A 12,810-nucleotide genomic window follows, 5' to 3' on the forward strand; every position below is an offset into this window, starting at 1 on the left:
CAGACAGGTAATAAAGATAAAGTGCTAATAGATGTCCTAACTATCATAAAATAAACATCATACCTATTTGCCGTCTGGAGATGTTCCATCGCTGTCCATTCCTCAACTTCTGACCTCAAATTCCGAACGAGAATATCACCGGAAATCCAAATAAATCCGAAACGGAAATCCGAAACATAACCATATCGAAAATCCGAAAATGCCCAGTTTGACTCGCAAACCTGGCTAACCAAATACCCAGAATACCAACAACAGGTATCCGATAAATCTCCTCCGATACCAAATAAATTGGTATCGGATAAATCTCGAAAATCCATAATACAAAAATCCAACAAGTATCGCCAAACTTGGCCTCGATACCAAGTAAATAAATTGGTATCAGTTATCCTAAACATCCAAAATACAAAACAAGATCGTATACCTGATGCGATACCACTAAATTGTCACGCCCCAGAGGAGTCTCTGTCCGAGAAAATTTCGGCAGCATCTCCCCTGTACGGTGGACAATCTGAAACTTTTCTACATCCTCATATACCTCAGCCACAGTCGGCTGGAATAATAACAATAAATAAAGACAATCACCACGCAGTTTATATAGATATCACAATACTACACTGACTCGAAATCCACCCTACTCCACTACACTCGTAAAACTCAAATCCGACGAAACTCACCTCTTCTGCCGTCCAGGCAGGCATGTAGTAAAAACATATCGAATAGAACATCCATCAACATCAAAAGAAAAACATACGATGTCCAAGTATCCAAATAACCAAGTACACACATAAGCAAATAAAAACCAAACCAAATGGTAAATAAATCCTCGAGGTATGCAGGGACCTAGCACTACGTGCAGTGAGGACTAGCGACTGGAACTCCCTCCGGACAGCATCAACCTGAAAATAACAACAATGGAGGCGGGGTGAGTCCAACACTCAGCAGGTACAATTGATATGCAAAGTAAAGAAATAACACCTAACACTAATCATGCGTACAGTCTCCTGATATAAGAAAGATAAAAATATGCATCTGAAGTAAACAGGAGAGGAACTGTACTAACCAGAACCTGAGTATAAGGACAAACAGTTCGAGTGGTATAAGAATCCTGTATGCATGTCAAACATAGGTATCCAAACAATATGCAGCATATAAATGCAGCAAACACAAACACAAGCAATAAATGCATCATGCATATGATGCCAATGATGCGTCCTGGTCACCCCTGACGCCAGTCGATCATCTCACACACAATAGTGAGGCCGAGTGGGTAGGGCTGTGACAACCGTGCACTCTGTCGTCACTACTCCTGATGAGTGACCGAGTGGACGGGATGCTGTCAGAGTACACCTATCCTCCTACCCCAAATCATAAATGGGGGAGCGCAATGCTCTCATCTCCCGGTACACGAGGACACTGCCGGATAACACGTTGTGTCACACTACCCATGAGCGGACCAACGGTGCCTAACAGAGTCCCTGCTGCAACACACTCAGCCTGAATCAACCACTAACCCATGAGTGGTGGTGTGTGCAGATCCATGTAACTGGCGATGTGCTCAACAATAATGGAGTGGACTATCGCACAGCATGCAATCATGCAAATGGTGCATGGCACTAACCACAAAATATCCTGACCTAATCCACATGTATATAAAAATGCATCATAGGTCAATGAATCAAAACAATCCAAAGGTACACAGAAGGTATAAAACCTAGGTCCTGAACATGGTAAAGCATGGTATATCACTACCCCTATAAGCATGTATAAACAGGTAAAATATACATGAGATGCAAACCAATCAATCAATCAAGCATGTACCAAGATTTGGGTAGTGATTAACCGAAACAGATAAGAAACACAATTAATGCAACATGTTAATTTCATTACTAAGCATATCAAAGACAAAAAGTCAAAAGTACCCGCCTTCAATCGAAAAGTCCAATCTGGTCCGAATACGACGTCGAGATACTCGTCTCGCATCAACATGATATATGACTTTAGCTAATTACATATAAATTAATTAGCTAAATCATATTCCCGAGAAACTAACCTAAATCCAAATCCAATTATATATCTTAATTGGAGCATCTAACTCCTCAATCAAACCCCTTCTCTTCATCAAATCAGAACAATTAACTACTGAATGTCATCACTCTACATTAACCCGAAAGCTGAACAAAACTCACCTAAATCCGGATGATCAGCCGGTGCTACAATGAAGTTATTGCTGAGAACAAAACTGGAACTGCTGCTGCGAAAACCAGAACCACCATTCCCAAATTAGCATAAACTTCCACTCCAACACAGTAATCCTCATGGCAGAATTGGACAAAACAGAGCACAAATCACAATCGATAGTTCTAACAGACATTTCAACAAACAGGTATCATGCAGCGTTTGAAGCATCCATATTCCAGAAGAAAGCGAACCTCCGCGATTAGGAGATGTTGCTAGTGCTTCGGCTGGCGACTCAGAGAAGGAAACGGCTGAGTAGAGAGGCTAAGGCACAGGGAGGAGATGGCGGTGCTTAGGGCACAGGTTGTAGTAAGGGCAGCTCGGGAGGGAGAGGTAGAAGCTTTCGGCGGAGGTGTAAGAGATCCGGCTGTGCCCGAAGGTGTCGGGTGGTGCTGGGTGGCTACGGCACAGGCGCTAGGGCAGAGGAGAGGTGCTCGGCTGTCGGCGCTCAGAGGAGGAGAAGAAGGGTCGGCGTGTCCCGTGCGGCGGCAACGTTGGGGTTTCCTGTGGCCGACGACAGTGCTAGGGCACAGTTGAACATCGACAGTGATACTCGGGTGCCGGCGAAAAGGAAACGTTGGCTGGAGGCTTGGGCAGGGGAAGGCACTGCGATGTCGGCAGTGGGCGCTATGAGGAAGGAGAAGAAGAATCGGCAGCGTCGACGGTTTGGGAAGGGAAAACCGTCGGGGAAAGCAAAGAAGAGGAAGTGAAGAAGGGACGGCGCGGGCACGAGGAAAAAGATAGAAAATAAAAAGGAAAAGAAAATCAAATTTTTCCTCGCTTAAATGGGGTAACCCAAACAGGCTTTCCCGGGCCATGTTTTTATCCCCGTAAACTCGTTCATACGAGCTCCGAAAAATTCCAGAAAAATTTCCAAAAATTCCAGAAAATTCCCTTATTATTATTCTCTATTTTTCCGGTATTTTACAATCGATCCCAGAGCTCTCTGTTCGTGACGGAAATGGCTGGATCGATCGGCTGATCGATCCAGAGGCCTACTGTTCGCGGAACAGATTGCCCAATCGATCAGCTTATCGATTGGGAACCCTCGAATCGATCAGCTGATCGATTCGAGTTACTGATTTCGTGCCAAATGTCTGATTTCAGCACTCTTTCGTGCCTCAACCACATTTCCAGTTCTAAGATGGCTAGGAAACACTCTAACGATGACAACTAACATTCTAACATCATGTATCTAACATTATAAGCACAATCTAAAGCATGGTTCGTTAGCTCATGGCGTTTAACATACTAAAACAAAGAGTAATAGAAATACTAAAGTTCATATGCTTAATTGAAATTGCTGGATCCCTAGGATCTTTATTCCAAGTTCCATCCACACACATCCTCATCAGTGCATTGACCTCCAGCCTCAACTAGTCCATCTTTCCTTTATCTTTATCTGCCGTATAAGGAAAAATAGAATTTGTAAGCTTAAAACTTAGTAAGAAACCATCTACCTCACAAAAACATGCATACGATGCATTCATGCTTTTAAAACATGCTATTTAAAACATATGCTGGATATACTGAATAAACTAAGCATGGCATGGCATATAAGCATACAATCATGGCATATCTAAAGCTGAACATAAAGTCATCATGCATATTCACAGGGAAAAACTAAGCTGATACTAAGAACTGAGCTACGCTAATACTGAGCTACTGCTAGAACTGTACTGAACTCACGAACTAATTTGTGAAAGGTTGAAAACCATATACATATAGTAAGTGAAAATACTAAACATGCTGCTGATGGGCCCGGCAACTGTACGTGCTATGCGCGCATCTCTAACTAGACCCGGGGTTGCAAGTCCCGAATTTAGTAGAGCTACTAGGTTATCTAAACCTAGGGACCGACTATGGGAGCCCAGCCCAATGGATATCTAATCCAGTACAGTGCCAACTGAAAAGTAAAATACTGAGTATAGCTAAACTGTTCTAAATTGCTGTTTCTAGGTTATCTGAACCTAGAGCTAGGTTGTCTGAACCTAGAGGCGACTGTGAGAGCCTACCCATTGGACCGTAGTCCCATATAAGCTAGAATAAACTGATCTACTAATTTAGATGCTTCTAATGCATTCAACTGTGCTAATAAAAATGCCTAAGTTGCATTCTTTTCTAAGCTGGTTATTTAATCGAACACCTAGTGTGCTTTAACTCCCCTCTCTATTAGGGAGACTACCTTTAGGCACCCAACAGTATCTAAACCTCCAACTGAAGAAGAAAAGACGTGTCCGGCCCATCTAAAGGTACTCACTAAATCCCTAAACCTGCGAGAAGGGTTAAATACACCCTATGTGTCGAAAACATATGCATATAACTAAACTGATGCACAGAAAATCAAACGGTAGCTATTATACTGCAGGTGAGGGGTTTCTTACCTCCTGTTCGTAATTTCTTACGATTCTATTCGCTAGAATTCCGGTGGAGATGATCTTCTCGACGATCCGCTCTCGTCTTCACGTTCCTCTCGCAGAGAAGAACCTTTTTCGTGTTGGAGTCGTCGCCGGAAGATGTTCCCTTGACCCTTGGCTTGGTGTACCGTGCGTGAGGAAGAGGAGAGAAAGGGAGAGGCGGCGGTGGTGTTGGGTCTCGGTGGAAAAGATGTTGCCGAACCAAGTTCTCAAAATAAACCAACCCCAACTTAACCTTCCTATTTATACTAAGTAATTAATTCGGCCAAACCAATAATAAATATAATTGATTCCCTTTCCTTTCAACACGGCCGTGCTGGGTTCAACTGGTTACTAACATTATCCCTAAGCCATAGGTCTCGGGTTCGATCCCCGCCTAAGCTATTTTGCGGTTCTAATTATTTTTGCTGCTTCCGCTACTCGGAAAATTCCGGAAAAATATCTAAAAATTCCAGAAAAATCATAGAATATTTATAATGCAGTTTCGAGAATTTTCGGGCGTTATAATCCCTCATACCTTTTAAAAAGTTCATCCTCGAACTTAGAATAATTCTGGGTACTTCTATCTCATGCTGGCTTCTGTCTCCCAAGTTGTCTCTTCTGCTGTGTGACTGTGCCAAATAACTTTGACTAATGGTACTTCCTTGTTCCGTAATTTCTTAACTGCTCGGTCTATTATCTGAATAGGCCGACTATCATAGCTGAGGTCTTCGCGGATCTGTACCGACTGGGGCTCAATCACTTGATTGGCATCTGGGGTATGCTTCTTCAGCATAGAGACATGAAATACGTTGTGGACAGCTGACATTTCCTGGGGTAGCTCTAGCTCATATGCTACCTTGCCCACTCTTCTGCTAATAAGGTATGGTCCCACATATCTGGGACTTAGCTTGCCCTTCTTCCCAAAACGCATTACTCCCTTCATGGGAGCTACTCTGAGGAACACTGAATCCCCAACTGAAAACTCTAAGGGTGCTTGTATCGATAGCTCTTACGGCTCTGAGCTATCTCTATCCTCTGGCGGATCTGCAGTATAGTCACTGTGATATCTGCTACTAGATTTGTCTCAAGCTCTAGTTCTTTCTGCTCACCACTCATACCAGCAGATTGGAGATCTACACCTCCGCCCATAGAGAGCCTCGTAGGTGCCATGCCGATAGTGGCATGATAGCCATTGTTGTATGCAAATTCTGCTAAGCTCGGATATTTGCACCAACTTCCTCAAGTCTAGGGCACATGCTCGAGCATATCTTTGAGTACCGATTTACCGCCTCAGTCGACCATCCGTCGAGGATGGAAAGTCATGCTAAATTTTAACCGTGCCTAAAGTCGATCGTACACACCCAGAAGTGTGATGTGAATCTGCTGTCTCTGTCTGAAATGATGGTTCGTGGGACTCCATGTAGCCTGACGATCTCCTGAAGATACAACTAAGCTAGCTTCTCCATGGAATAGGATATCTTGATAGCTAAGAAGTGGGTTGATTTAGTCAACCTGTCGACTATTACCCAGATGGCGTCAAAACCATTCGTGGTTCTGGGAAGTCCCACTATAAAATCCATAGAGATATCCTCCCACTTCCATTCTGGAATCTGTATAGGCTGCAGAACTCCTCCTGGACGCTGATGTTCTGCCTTAACCCTCTGACAGGTGAGGCAGATGCTAACATATCTGGCGATGTCTCGCTTCATCCCGGGCCACCAAAACTGTTTCTTCAGGTCTTGATACATTTTGGTGGAACCTGGATGCATCGCATAGGGAGTCTTGTGAGCCTCATCTAAAATCTGTCTCCGTAGCTCCTCCTGATCTGGAACACAAAGTCTGTCACCAAAGTACAACACCCCGCTATCGGACACTCTGAATTCTCTACTTTCTGATTCTGCTAGCCCTTGTTTGATTTTCTGAATTCCAGGATCCTGTTCCTGGGCTGTCTGGAGGTCACCAAGCAAGGTAGACTCTAAGGTCAAGGTAGAGAGCTGTCCCACTATAAGCTCGAGACCGAAATCTATGATCTCCTTCTGTAGGGGCGGTGACATGGCTGCGAGAGATAATAAGGTAGCACTGGACTTTCTGCTGAGTGCGTCTGCTACCTTATTGGCTTTTCCGGGATGGTAGAGGATATCTATATCATAGTCTTTGACCAGCTCTAGCCATCTGCGCTGTCGCATATTCAGATCCTTCTGAGTGAAGAAGTACTTCAAACTCTGATGATCTGTATATACTCTACACTGGGCTCCATACAAGTAATGTCTCCAAATCTTGAGAGCGAACACCACTGCTGCAAGCTCAAGGTCATGAGTAGGGTAATTCTTCTCATAATCCTTGAGTTATCTGGAGGCATAGGCGATCACCTTACCATCTTGCATCAGTACTGCTCCTAATCCCAATTTAGAGGCATCACTGTAAATGTCGAAGCTATCTGTATTTCCTGGTAAAGCTAAGATAGGAGCACTGGTCAATCTCCTTTTGAGCTCGCTGAAGCTGTTCTCACAGTCCTCCGTCCCAAACTTTCGTTCTTTCCGGTGAGAGTCGGTGGGAGGCTATCCTGGAGAAGTCCTCTACAAACTTTCTGTAATAACCTGCTAATCCCAAAAAAGCTTCTGATTTCACTGGCGTTCTTCGGTCTTTTCTAGTTACTTACTGCTTCTATTTTGCTGGGGTCTACCATGACACCATCCTTTGAGATGATGTGACCCAGGAAGGACACCTGATCAAGCCAGAATTCACATTTCGTGAACTTGGCATATAACTGATTCTGCTGAAGTGTCTGTAGTACTGTCTTCAGGTGCTCTGCATGTTCTTCCTGAGTTCCTGAGTAGATGAGAATGTCATCGATGAACACAATAACAAACTTATCTAAGTACTCTCTGAATACCCTGTTCATGAGATCCATGAATGTAGCTGGAGCATTTGCCACGCCAAAAGGCATGACTACGAACTCGTAATGTCCGTATTTGGTCCTGAATGCTGTCTTCGGTATATCACCCTCCTTGACTCTGACTTGGTGATATCCTGATCTGAGGTCAATCTTAGAGAACACTGCTGCTCCCTTTAACTGGTCGAACAGGTCATCTATCCTGGGAAGAGGATACCTGTTCTTGATCGTGACCTGATTCAGTGCTCTGTAGTCTATGCATAGCCGCATGCTTCCATCCTTCTTCTTCACGAACAGTACAGGCGCTCCCCATGGTGAGTGACTAGGGCGTATGAAGCCCTTGTCAAGCAGCTCCTGTAGTTGCTCATGAAGTTCCTTCAGCTCTGCTGGAGCCATGCTGTAAGGCGTTTTGGAAATAGGATTGGTGCCGGGGAAGAGCTCTATCTCAAATTCAATCTCCCTGACTGGTGCTAGGCCTGGTAACTCTTCAGGGAAGACTGCTGGGTAGTCACATACAACTCGGACCTCTGCTATCTGTTGGTCCCTGTCCTAGCTGGTATTGACTACATGTGCTAGGTACCCCGTACATCCCGAATCCATCAACTTCTGTGCCTTCATAGCTGAGAGAAATTTCCTGGCTTTTCTCTTTGGTTCTCCGATGTACTCGCTTCGGGTTGGAATACGACTTTCTGTTTACGGCACTCTATGGAAGCACTGTATCTGATTAGGAAGTCCATTCCAAGGATGACGTCGTAGTCAGTCATTTCTAGCAGGATCAGGTCGCAAAAGAGTTTCCTGTCTGCTATAATGACTGGCACTGCTCTGAGCTAGTGCATGGATGCCATAACTTCTCCCGAAGGTAGTGTCGTCAGAAACTGACCACTGAGTACCTCTGGAGCTATTGCTGACTTTGCGGCAAACGCCCTAGCTATATAAGAATGGGTTGCCCCAGTATCGAATAATACAGTTGCTACTTGCTGAAAAATGCTAAGCTGACCTGTACCAACTGTCGAGGCATTGGCTACATCCTCTCTGGTGAGTGAGTAGATCCTCGCATTCGCCATAGCTGGAGGGGCTTCTAATCTGCCCTGGCTGATAAGTGGACCTTCTAGAGCGGCCTGCATCTGATATAACTGAGCTGGCTGGCCTGCATGCTGAATCTGCTGTGGCTGAGGAAGACCGGTCTTGTTCGGGCACTGCTTGGCCATGTGCCCTTCTTGTCCACATTCAAAGCATCCTCGTGTGCCCTTGCGGCAAACCCCTGGGTGGAATTTCCCACAAGTAGCACACTTTGGATAACTGAGTCGCTTGCTAGATGGTTCTCCTTTTGGGTCACTCCCTGATTTGTGCTTGCTGTTGGAGTTCCCTTTCCAGTTAGAGCTGTGGCCTTGCTGTTTTTGAGTGTGAGAGTTTCCTTGGCCTTTGGACTCTGAGGAGACTTGCTTCTGCTACTTTATGTTGTTCTGGTAATGCTCTGTGGTCAAGGCACTGCTCACTAACTCCTCTGTGGTTTGTGGCCTATGTATGCCACCAGCCACGTTCACTGCTATCTCTGGCCTCAGCATCTTAAGCATCAACCGGATTCGTTCCTTCTTTGTGCTGACTAGCTCTGGGCATAGACGAGCCAACCTGTTGAATTTCTTCACGGCTTCCTCAACTGAAAGGTTGCCCTGACGAAACTCGGTGAACTCGTCGTAGTGGCGGTTTGTAACCCGTATGTGAAAGAACTCCTCGAAGAATTCTTTCTCGAAATCAGCCCATGACATCTGGTTCACTGGGCGCTTCGTTCTGATTCTTTCCCACCACATGCGTGCGTCTCCTGTCAAGCAGAAGGAGGCACACTTCACCTTCTCGGGTTCTGGCCAGTCCAGAAGCTCCATCGTACTCTCCAGTGTTTTGAACCAGGCTTGTGCATCCCATGGTTCACTAGTGCCTGAGAAGTTCTCTGGCTTGACTCGCTGCCACTGGATCAGATAGGCCTCCTTTCTTGGCTCAGCTGCTGGGACTGCTGGTGCTGGCGCCGTAGGCTGAGCTGGTGGAACCTCTAAGACTTCTGGAGTCGTCAGGTTTGGTTCCGGGGTGACTGTGGGGGTACTCTGCTGATTAGCCTTGAGGGTGGCTATCTCCTGTTGCTGTTCAGCTAGCTACTGCTGTAACTGAGTCACTGATGCTGTAAGGTCTGGGGGAGGCACTGAACTTCCTACCTCTTGCTGGGGCTCAGTAGCTAGTGCCCTTCTAGCTGGGCGTCCTCGTGCCATTGCTAAAGACATAGAGGACAGAACATGAATAACTATTACAATCATAATTGTATAACTATCGTTATCATGTTATATACTATCACATACTATCATGCAGCAGTTTATCTATAAACATAAGCTATACAAGAAAGCAAGAAACATAAATCAAATAGAGGTATTCTTACTTGGAAGCTACAGGTTCAATGCTGATGTGTGTGTAGGGAGTATGGAACACTGCTCTGATACCACTCTGTAACGACCTGCCTTCTACTAACTAAGCTGTAAGGTCGGACCGTCACATTATGCTGTACTAAGCTATATCCATGACCATCACTAAGTCTAGATGCGGAAGCTGTACTAATTAAAATTTTGCTAAACTATTATCATTTCTTTATTCTATATGTGCTAGAGGGTGTACTCTAAGCTATTCATAATATGTTTTACATCCCTCATGGTCAAGGAGCTGGGCTGAGGATTTCTGGCTGTTATCAGACCTCCCAATCGAACCACAGATCGATTGGAATAGTCGGATCGATCCAGGAATCGATCCAGACGGCTACTGTATGCGGGACATAAGTTGGATCGATCCAGTGATCGATCCAACACGCTACTGTGCTCGGGGCAATAATTTGGATCGATCGGCTGATCGATCCAGGCTGGTCAATCGATCCAGTGATCGATCCCAGATCTCTCTGTTCGCGAAGAAAATGGCTGGGTCGATCGGCTGATCGATCCAGAGGCCTACTGTTCGCGGAACAGATTGCCCAATCGATCAGCTGATCGATTGGGAACCCTCGAATCGATCAGCTGATCGATTCGAGTTACTGATTTCGTGCCAAATGTCTGATTTCAGCACTGTTTCGTGCCTCAACCACATTTCCAGTTATAAGATGGCTAGGAAACACTCTAACGATGACAACTAACATTCTAACATCATGTATCTAACATTCTAAGCACAATCTAAAGCATGGTTCGTTAGCTCATGGCATTTAACATACTAAAACAAAGAGTAATAGAAATCCTAAAGTTCATATGCTTAATTGAAATTGCTGGATCCCTAGGATCTTTATTCCAAGTTCCATCCACACACATCCTCATCGGTGCATTGACCTCCAGCCTTCGCTAGTCCATCTTTCCTTTACCTTTATCTGCAGTATAAGGAAAAATAGAATCTATAAGCTTAAAGCTTAGTAAGAAACCATCTACCTCACAAAAACATGCATACGATGCATTCATGCTTTTAAAACATGCTATTTAAAACATATGCTGGATATACTGAATAAACTAAGCATGGCATGGCATATAAGCATACAATCATGGCATATCTAAAGCTGAACATAAAGTCATCATGCATATTCACAGGGAAAAACTAAGCTGATACTAAGAACTGAGCTACGCTAATACTGATCTACTGCTAGAACTGTACTGAACTCACGAACTAATTTGTGAAAGGTTGAAAACCATATACATATAGTAAGTGAAAAATACTAAACATGCTGCTAATGGGCTCGGCAACTGTACGTGCTATGCGCGCATCTCTAACTAGACCCGGGGTTGCAAGTCCCGAATTTAGTAGAGCTACTAGGTTATCTAAACCTAGGGACCGACTATGGGAGCCCAGCCCAATGGATATCTAATCCAGTACAGTGCCAACTGAAAAGTAAAATACTGAGTATAGCTAAACTGTTCTAAATTGCTGTTTCTAGGTTATCTGAACCTAGAGCTAGGTTGTCTGAACCTAGAGGCGACTGTGGGAGACTACCCATTGGACCGTAGTCCCATATAAGCTAGAATAAACTGATCTACTAATTTAGATGCTTCTAATGCATTCAACTGTGCTAATAAAAATGCCTAAGTTGCATTCTTTTCTAAGCTGGTTATTTAATCGAACACCTAGTGTGCTTTAACTCCCCTCTCTATTAGGGAGACTACCTTTAGGCACCCAACAACATCTAAACCTCCAACTGAAGAAGAAAAGACGTGTCCGGCCCATCTAAAGGTACTCACTAAATCCCTAAACCTGCGAGGAGGGTTAAATACACCCTATGTGTCGAAAACATACGCATATAACTAAACTGATGCACAGAAAATCAAACGGTAGCTATTATACTGCAGGTGAGGGGTTTCTTACCTCCTGTTCGTAATTTCTTATGATTCTATTCGCTAGAATTCCGGTGGAGATGATCTTCTCGACGATCCGCTCTCGTCTTCGCGTTCCTCTCGCGAAGAAGAACCTTTTTCGTGTTGGAGTCGTCGCCGGAAGATGTTCCCTTGACCCTTGGCTTGGTGTACCGTGCGTGAGGAAGAGGAGAGGAAGGGAGAGGCGGCGGTGGTGTTGGGTCTCGGTGGAAAAGATGTTGCCGAACCAAGTTCTCAAAATAAACCAACCCCAACTTAACCTTCCTATTTATACTAAGTAATTAATTCGGCCAAACCAATTATAAATATAATTGATTCCCTTTCCTTTCAGCACGGCCCTGCTGGGTTCAACTGGTTACTAACATTATCCCTAAGTCATAGGTCTCGGGTTTGATCCCCGCCTAAGCTATTTTGCGGTACTAATTATTTTTGCTGCTTCCGCTACTCGAAAAATTCTGGAAAAATATCTAAAAATTCCAGAAAAATCATAGAATATTTATAATGCAGTTTCGAGAATTTTCGGGCGTTACATAGAGTGAATCTAATCCAAGAAGAAAGGTTAGTGAAAGTCACATAGAGATTTTAGAGGAGTGTGTTCTCTTCTTTCCTTTCTTCTTCTTCCAATCCCATCCGAGAGCATCAAGAAGTGCTAGCACACTTGTGGTGTTCTCTTCTCCATCCTTGTGTGTTAGAGAACACATCTTGTTCGTGTAGATACTTCTAGAGAGTTGTCTACTTTGACAACTAGAGATCCGGCATCTCCTTAGACAAGCGGGACTCGCGAAGGGCACGCATCGAAGGTATAAGATTTTCTCCTTGTAGATCTAAGTGTAGATCTAGGTAAACTCGTACTCGTAGTTTTTCCGAAAATTTTTCTTTGCACAGATCCGTTGGCTAGGGAGTTTCG

The 12,810-nt window shown here is 44.4% G+C and overlaps 1 long non-coding RNA gene across 1 annotated transcript; it reads right to left on the reverse strand.

Moving 5' to 3' along the window:
• Window positions 1-836: 836 nt before the first annotated feature.
• On the reverse strand, window positions 837-2,953 carry LOC122008993. Its single transcript, XR_006119442.1, has 3 exons — window positions 2,430-2,953; window positions 2,187-2,251; window positions 837-896 (listed from the first exon to the last, which is right to left on the reverse strand). It is a non-coding gene; the product is annotated as an uncharacterized LOC122008993 (long non-coding RNA).
• Window positions 2,954-12,810: the final 9,857 nt, after the last annotated feature.

The sequence above is a fragment of the Zingiber officinale genome, chromosome 1A, assembly GCF_018446385.1.
Source record: "Zingiber officinale cultivar Zhangliang chromosome 1A, Zo_v1.1, whole genome shotgun sequence".
Taxonomy (NCBI): Eukaryota; Viridiplantae; Streptophyta; class Magnoliopsida; order Zingiberales; family Zingiberaceae; genus Zingiber; species Zingiber officinale.